The 8,389-nt window shown below is 40.1% G+C and overlaps 1 non-coding gene across 1 annotated transcript; it reads left to right on the top strand.

Moving 5' to 3' along the window:
- The first annotated feature begins 2,330 nt into the window (after positions 1–2,330).
- Positions 2,331–2,436, top strand: LOC121968894. The gene has a single exon (XR_006108412.1). It is a non-coding gene; the product is annotated as a small nucleolar RNA R71 (small nucleolar RNA).
- Positions 2,437–8,389: the final 5,953 nt, after the last annotated feature.

Here is an 8,389-nt window from a genome sequence, read left to right as displayed (position 1 = left end):
AGGAGGAGAATCGGATCTAAGATATCTTGAGAGATTAGAGAGGAGTTTTTAAGAGATCGGGAGAGAAAGATATGTTTTGGAGAGTTGGGGGTGTGCGGAACACGGCCAAGATCTGGCCGTGTAAGGTAGAAAGAAGACTTTAATAACTCTCCTACACGGGTCGTGCAGATCCACACGGCCTCCCCCTCTTCCCTCTCTAGATTCTTCGCACGGCCGTGCCTGGGACACGGCCTCTCCATCCTTCTTCTCGGGATTCTTCGCACGGCCGTGTCTGGGACACGGCCTATACCTTTTTCTCCTCGGGAGATCCCACACGGCCGTGTCTGGATGACACGGCCCTAACACTTCCCTTCTCTGCAACCTTTACCTGGCCATGTACAGGCTCTGTTTTGCACCTAACCTGAAAACAAAATCAAAAGAATGCATCAAACTAAAAGAAATTAAAATACAAATCAAAACTAACTAAAAGAACCCTTGGGTTGCCTCCCAAGAAGCGCTTGTTTAAGGTCTTTAGCTCGACCAAACTTGATCATTCACTTCTTTTCCTCGCCCTTGGAGGACAGATATACTTTTCATTTTTGTTGGGAGATCTTCTCCCAACATCTTCCACCACATTGTCTCCTTCGTTTGGTGGCCTTCCATGAGGATGGAAATTCCATTCCTCAAGTTTATAAATGCTTGTCCTGCTACAAGCATTTAAAAGAGACGAGACATGGTTAGAGATATTAGATAGATCATATTCCAACCTTTCCTTACCAATTACCAAAGAAAGCTTATGATTTTTGACATCAATTATAGCTCCAGCTGTAGCAAGGAAAGGTCTTCCTAATATGATAGGAATCCTGGGGTCCTCTTCCATGTCCAACACGACAAAATCTGTGGGAATAACATTCCCATCCACCTCTACTGGCACATCTTCTATAATACCCAAAGGGTACCTGCAGGAATGATCAGCAAGTTGAAGTGCCATAGTAGTAAGTTTAATGTTTTTGAGACCTAATTTATTACAAATTGAATAGGGAATGAGGCTAACACTTGCCCCCAAATCACAAAAAGCTTTTTCAAAAAATTCTTTTCCTATGTTGCAAGGAATATAAAAGCTCCCTGGGTCCTTTAGTTTTGGGGAAGTGTTCTTCTCCAAAATAGCACTACATTCCTCACTAAGCGCAATTGTCTCAACCTCTCCCCTTCTTCTCTTGTTTGACATGAGATCCTTCAGGAATTTGGCATATCTAGGCATTTGAAGAATAGCATCAATAAGAGGTACCTCTACACAAATTTCCTTAACTTTTTCTAAAAACTTGCCAAATTCTTCATCTTTCTTGAGCATTGTAAGTCTCTGAGGAAAAGGGACAGCTTTGCTCTAATGGTTCAGTGGAAGAGTCTCTTCAACCTCAATGGTACTCTCCTCATTAGCTTGAATCTGATTTGGTATAAGAGGAGAGAGCTCTTCTTCTTTTTGTATCCCTTTTGAAGTGGTCACTTGGGAGTCTCCCAAGATCCGTCCGCTCCTAAGCTCAATTCTATTGCAATGCTCCATAGGATTCACATCAGGTTTTCCAGGAAGTTGTCCTGGTGATCTGGATGATGAGGAAACTAGTTGGGCAATTTGACTATCCTGGATCTTTTGATGCTTATCAGAATTATCCATTCTCTGAATGAGCTTTGCTATATCTTGCTTCATTTCATTCTGACTTGAGATAATTTCTTCAAGCATCTTTTCAATATTTGACTTTGGTAAGCCTTGAGAAGATAGATGTTGAAAATTTTGTTGCCCAGCTTGAAAATTTGGTTTTACCCCCATAGATGGTCCTTGATCTTGATTATTTCTGTAAGAAAAATTGGGATGCCTCTTCCATCCAGGGTTATAAGTATTTGAGTATGGCTTATTCTGCCTTTGATTGTAACTCACGATTGCATCACATTGTTCCAGTTGATTGATTTGTGCAGTGATAGCTCCCAATGGACATGAGTCATTTGAGTGCTCTGAACTCCCACATACTTCACAAGATGTACTAATAGCATTGACCATATTAGCACTAGTCCCCATATTTTCAAATTTCTTTGTAAGAGCGTCCAATTTTGCAGACAAAAGAGTGACTGCATCTACATCAAACTTCCTTGATGCTTTAATTGTTGGGTTTACAGAAGAATAGCCACAACTTCTTTCATTTGCCCATTGATGATGATTTTGTGCTACACTGTCAATAATATCTTCAGCTTCATCTAAACTTTTATTCATAAGTGCCCCTCCAGCAGCTGAATCAAGGGACACTTTGGTATGATAGTTGATACCATTGTAAAAAGTGTGCAACACTAACCATCTTTCCAACCCATGATGTGGGCATTGTCTGAGCATACTATTATATCTATCCCATGCTTCAAAAAGAGATTCTGAGTCAGTTTGCTTGAAGCTTGCAATTAAATTCCTCATATGAGCTATTTTGCTTGGTGGATAGAATTTATCAAGAAACTGTTGCTCACACTGCTCCCAAGTGGTGATGCTATTAGGGGCCAAAGAATTCAGCCATTGCTTTGCCCTATCTCTTAAGGAAAACCCAAATAATAACAATCTAACTGCTTCTGAAGGAACTCCATTCATTTTCATGGTACCACATATTACATAAAAGACCTCTAAGTGTTGATTGGGGTCTTCATGAGGTCCTCCACCAAATTGGTTCTGCTGCACCATAGATATAATTGCGGGTTTGATCTCAAAGTTAATAGCTTCCACTGGAGGTCTTGAAATACTAGATTGAAAACCTCTTGCATAAGGTGCTGCATAATCCTTGAGTGGTCTATTCGCCATGTTCAAATGTTCCTGTTCTTCAATTTGCCTTTGCAGAATTCTTTTTTTATGGAAAGTTCTGTCAATCTCAGGGTCAAAAGGAAAGAATTCCCCTACAAAGTTAGATCTTCGCATACACAAGAACAAGATAGAAAATGACAATTCAACAGAAAAAGAAAAGTAAGAGAATAAAAAATACAGAATTGAAATTGTACAAAAAAAATTAACAAGAAGTAAGAGTTATACAAGAAAATAAAAACAGAAATCTAATGATTAGTTACAACTATGCAATATGAAAGGAAAACAAATGTTATGTTTAGTCTAACTCAATTGATAATTCCTAATGTTATAGCGCAGTCCCCGGCAACGACGCCAAAAACTTGTCACGCTCCGCAAGTGTACGGAAATGTCGCAAGTAATATAAAAGATTATCGTATCCACAGGGACTGGAATAAGCACTAGAAATGTCTCAATGCGAATTAGCTAAACAACTATCCAATCGTTTCAAATGCAAAGTGAAGGTAAACAAATCTAATATTATAGATCAACAAACAAGAGTTTAGTATTTTGGGTTATGATAAGGGAGATTCTAGGAGTTTCGGTTTCTTTGTAAGATTTCTTGAATGTAAATGGTTCACCAATTCTTATCCCTCAATTGCCAAACTCTTGTAGAAAGTTGCCGGTTCTCTCTTGCAATAGATAACCGGCTAAGGACTGAGAAATGTATCTAAACATGATCAATTAGACGTGAACCTACGTTGTCCTTACACAGAAGCACACCTATTACTATGCCTTCCTCGGATATCAACATAGAAGCCCACAACTTATTAATCTATCAAGATACAAGAAACTAATCACAAAATCCATCCTACTCTCTTGAATATTCCTATTTCCTCTTCAAGATTATCTCTTAAACGTCCTTACACGGGCTTGCACCTGTCACGTGGATCCCTCGGATGATCGAGTGAGAGTTTATCTTTACAAAGTCCACAAGAAATCCAAACAATCAATCAAGAATGAGAATTAAGCACAAATCATCATTACTCACTCAAGATCTAATTGATACAAGCAAGACGATGTCATTAAAACAAGAAAATGGCAAATCCACAAGAGATTACATCAATCCATCATACAAATACTCCCTTAATCCTAGAATACAAGATCTACTCCATGAATCGAGGAAGAATATCCGAAGAAATGAAAATTACAAGCATTTCTTAAATCCCCAATCCAAGAAACCAAGAAAAGGGGGAAAGAGAAAACTTATCTACGGAGAAGCCTCGTCTTCGGATCCAATCCTCGCTCCGGAGTCGAAATCGTCAAGAACTCCCTTAGAATCGACCAGAAATCCTCCCAAGAGTGGGAGGAAACCACCAAATCTTGCCTTCTCCCAAAGGGGGAGAGATCCCTTTTCAATTCATGAAGGAGGGTTTAAATAAAGGAGGGTTTAAATAGAGGAGGGAATCGGGCGCCACACGGCCCCGTGACACGACCGTGTGAGATTCACACGGCCATGTCCATTTCCTTCTCTGCCAAAGCTGCACGCCCGTGTGACTCGCACTGCCAGGACCTTCTGCTCTCTGGAAATGCTACACGGCCGTGGGGTGCACACGGCCACAGCCTGCTTGCTTTCTGGAAACCTCACACGGCCGTATAGATCCACACGGCCATGTAAGGCTTCTACTCTTGTTGGCTTCAAATCTTGACAAGGCCGTGTGAGGTTCACACGACCATGTCATCTTCCTCTTCTGTTGGTGCCAAACTCCACACGGCCCGAGCTCCATACCAGTGCAGGGCCGTGTGAGGTACACGACCTGGTGACTTCTCCCTTTGTTTCCTCCAAGGCTTGCCCAAAGATGTAGATTCTTCACCAAATCGACTCCTGTGTATAAAAAAATGCACAAAAAGCAGATCTCCGAACCAAAAGAGTAAATATGCTAAAAGGAAAGCTGGAAGTATAAAAATACATAGATCAAGCATGCTCAAAGTATGTAAATGTGCGTAAAAACATGCATAAAAGAGTATATAATCTACGCACATCACAAAAAACTTGTCACGCTCCGCAAGTGTACGGAAATGTCGCAAGTAATATAAAAGATTATCGTATCCACAGGGACTGGAATAAGCACTAGAAATGTCTCAATGCGAATTAGCTAAACAACTATCCAATCGTTTCAAATGCAAAGTGAAGGTTAACAAATCTAATATTATAGATCAACAAACAAGAGTTTAGTGTTTTGGGTTATGATAAGGGAGATTCTAGGAGTTTCAGTTTCTTTGTAAGATTTCTTGAATGTAAATGGTTCACCAATTCTTATCCCTCAATTGCCAAACTCTTGTAGAAAGTTTCCGGTTATCTCTTGCAATAGATAACCGGCTAAGGACTGAGAAATGTATCTAAACATGATCAATTAGACGTGAACCTACGTTGTCCTTACACAGAAGCGCACCTATTACTATGCCTTCCTCGGATATCAACATAGAAGCCCACAACTTATTAATCTATCAAGATACAAGAAACTAATCACAAAATCCATCCTACTCTCTTGAATATTCCTATTTCCTCTTCAAGATTATCTCTCAAACGTCCTTACACGGGCTTGCACCTGTCACGTGGATCCCTCGGATGATCGAGTGAGAGTTTATCTTTACAAAGTCCACAAGAAATCCAAACAATCAATCAAGAATGAGAATTAAGCACAAATCATCATTACTCACTCAAGATCTAATTGATACAAGCAAGACGATGTCATTGAAACAAGAAAATGGCAAATCCACAAGAGATTACATCAATCCATCACACAAATACTCCCTTAATCCTAGAATACAAGATCTACTCCATGAATCGAGGAAGAATATCCGAAGAAATGAAGATTACAAGCATTTCTTAAATCCCCAATCCAAGAAACCAAGAAAAGGGGGAAAGAGAAAACTTATCTACGGAGAAGCCTCGTCTTCGGATCCAATCCTCGCTCCGGAGTCGAAATCATCAAGAACTCCCTTAGAATCGCCCAGAAATCCTCCCAAGAGTGGGAGGAAACCACCAAATCTTGCCTTCTCACAAAGGGGGAGAGATCCCTTTTCAATTCATGAAGGAGGGTTTAAATAGAGGAGGGAATCGGGCGCCACACGGCCCCGTGACACGGCCGTGTGAGATTCACACGGCCATGTCCAGTTCCTTCTCTGCCAAAGCTGCACGGCCGTGTGACTCGCACGGCCAGGACCTTCTGCTCTCTGGAAATGCTACACGGCCGTGTGGTGCACACGGCCACAACCTGCTTGCTTTCTGGAAACCTCACACGACCGTGTAGATCCACACGGCTATGTAAGGCTTCTGCTCTGGTTGGCTTCAAATCTTGACACGGCCGTGTGAGGTTCACACGACCATGTCATCTTCCTCTTCTGTTGGTGCCAAACTCCACACGGCCCGAGCTCCATACCAGTGCAGGGCCGTGTGAGGTACACGGCCTGGTGACTTCTCCCTTTGTTTCCTCCAAGGCTTGCCCAAAGATGTAGATTCTTCACCAAATCGACTCCAGTGTACAAAAAAAATGCACAAAAAGCAGATCTCCGAACCAAAAGAGAAAATATGCTAAAAGGAAAGCTGGAAGTATAAAAATGCATAGATCAAGCATGCTCAAAGTATGTAAATGTGCGTAAAAACATGCATAAAAGAGTATATAATCTACGCACATCACACCCCCAGACTTAAACCTTTGCTTGTCCTCAAGCAAAATGCCGCAGTCTAAATTCATATGTTCTACAACACATTCATAAAACCTAGTGCACTTTCCTAACTCTATCAAAAAGTTTCATTAACAAGCATGATCATAGAAACAAGTAAAGTATGGTTCAAGCATAAGAATCTTGTGCACAGTGTAAAAGTAACTCAACACTCTTCAATTTTCAATCCATGTCCTAGTCAAGTCGTCATCAAATTTGAATTCCTAGTGTTTCCAGTGAAAGACAAGTAACCAGTGATAGGCACTTACTCACCATTCACTTGGTTCATATTTCTCAACTAACCCAATGTCTCAAAGGTGTGCTCAATCTCAAGGGAAGCTAAGCAGTCATTTCCCCAGTAACCTAACTCGGTCTCAAAGGGGTGACTTGCTAGATTCCACTCATGACAACTGTTTTTTATATCCCTTATTTTTTTTTTATTTTATTACAAGTGTTTGCATTGTGCAAAACTTATTCACAAATGTAATTTTTAGCACACATGTTGGGATATTTTGATTTTTCCAAATGAGCTTTAATGATTTGAGCCTCATCCAGTAACCAAAATGAAAGTTGAGAAATCACTATGGAAACCAAGTACTAAGCAAACAAGATGAATCATGACTATTTCAATGACATCAACTATTCAAGCATCAAGCACAAGTGTAGTGAAAATAAAATCCTTAAGGTTGAACCAAAACTAAAACTCATCACCATAAGATTCTCAGCTTATTAATGCTTCCCAAGATAGAAAAAAGAACTACACAAAGTTTACTACTAGCATCATTCGAACACCATGAATCAAGACAATGTTCGTGCTAACATTTTGTTATTCTCCGCAAGTGTACGGAAATGTCGCAAGTAATATAAAAGATTATCGTATCCACAGGGACTGGAATAAGCACTAGAAATGTCTCAATGCGAATTAGCTAAACAACTATCCAATCGTTTCAAAAGCAAAGTAAAGGTAAACAAATCTAATATTAGAGATCAACAAACAAGAGTTTAGTGTTTTGGGTTATGATAAAGGGAGATTCAAGGAGTTTCGGTTTCTTTGTAAGATTTCTTGAATGTAAATGGTTCACCAATTCTTATTCCTCAATTGCCAAACATGTAGAAAGTTGCCGGTTCCCTCTTGCAATAGACAACAGGCTAAGGACTGAGAAATGTATCTAAATAGGATTAATGAGACATGAACCTACGTTGTCCTTACACAGAAGCGCACCTATTACTATGCCTTCCTCGGATATCAACATAGAAGCCCACCACTTATTAATCTATAAAGATACAAGAAGCTAATCATAGAATCCATCCTACTCTCTTAAATATTCCTATTTCCTCTTCAAGATTATCTCTCAAATTTCCTTACACGGGCTTGCACCTGTCACGTGGATCCCTCGGATGATCGAGTGAGAGTTTATCCTTACCAAGTCCATAAGAAATCCAAACAATCAATCAAGAATGAGAATTAAGCACAAACCACCATCAATCATTCAAGATCTAATTGATACAAGCAAGATAATGTCATTGAAACAAGAAAATGGCAAATCCATAAGAGATTACATCAATCCATCATACAAATACTCCCTTAATCCTAGAATACAAGATCTACTCCATGAATCGAGGAAGAAAACCCGAAAGAATAGAGATTACAAGCATTCCTTGAATCCCCAATCCAAGAAAACAAGAAGAGGGGGAAAGAGAAAACTTATCTACAAAGAAGCCTTGTCTTCGGATCCAATCCTCGCTCCGGAGTCGAAATCGTCGAGATCTCCCTTAGAATCGCCCAGAAATCCTCCCAAGAATGGGAGGAAACCACCAAATCTTGCTTTCTCCCAAAGGGGGAGAGATCCCCTTTCAAATCATGAAGGAGGGTTTAAA

The sequence above is a fragment of the Zingiber officinale genome, chromosome 3B (assembly GCF_018446385.1).
Source record: "Zingiber officinale cultivar Zhangliang chromosome 3B, Zo_v1.1, whole genome shotgun sequence".
Taxonomy (NCBI): Eukaryota; Viridiplantae; Streptophyta; class Magnoliopsida; order Zingiberales; family Zingiberaceae; genus Zingiber; species Zingiber officinale.
This window is presented reverse-complemented; position numbering and strand designations above follow the sequence as displayed.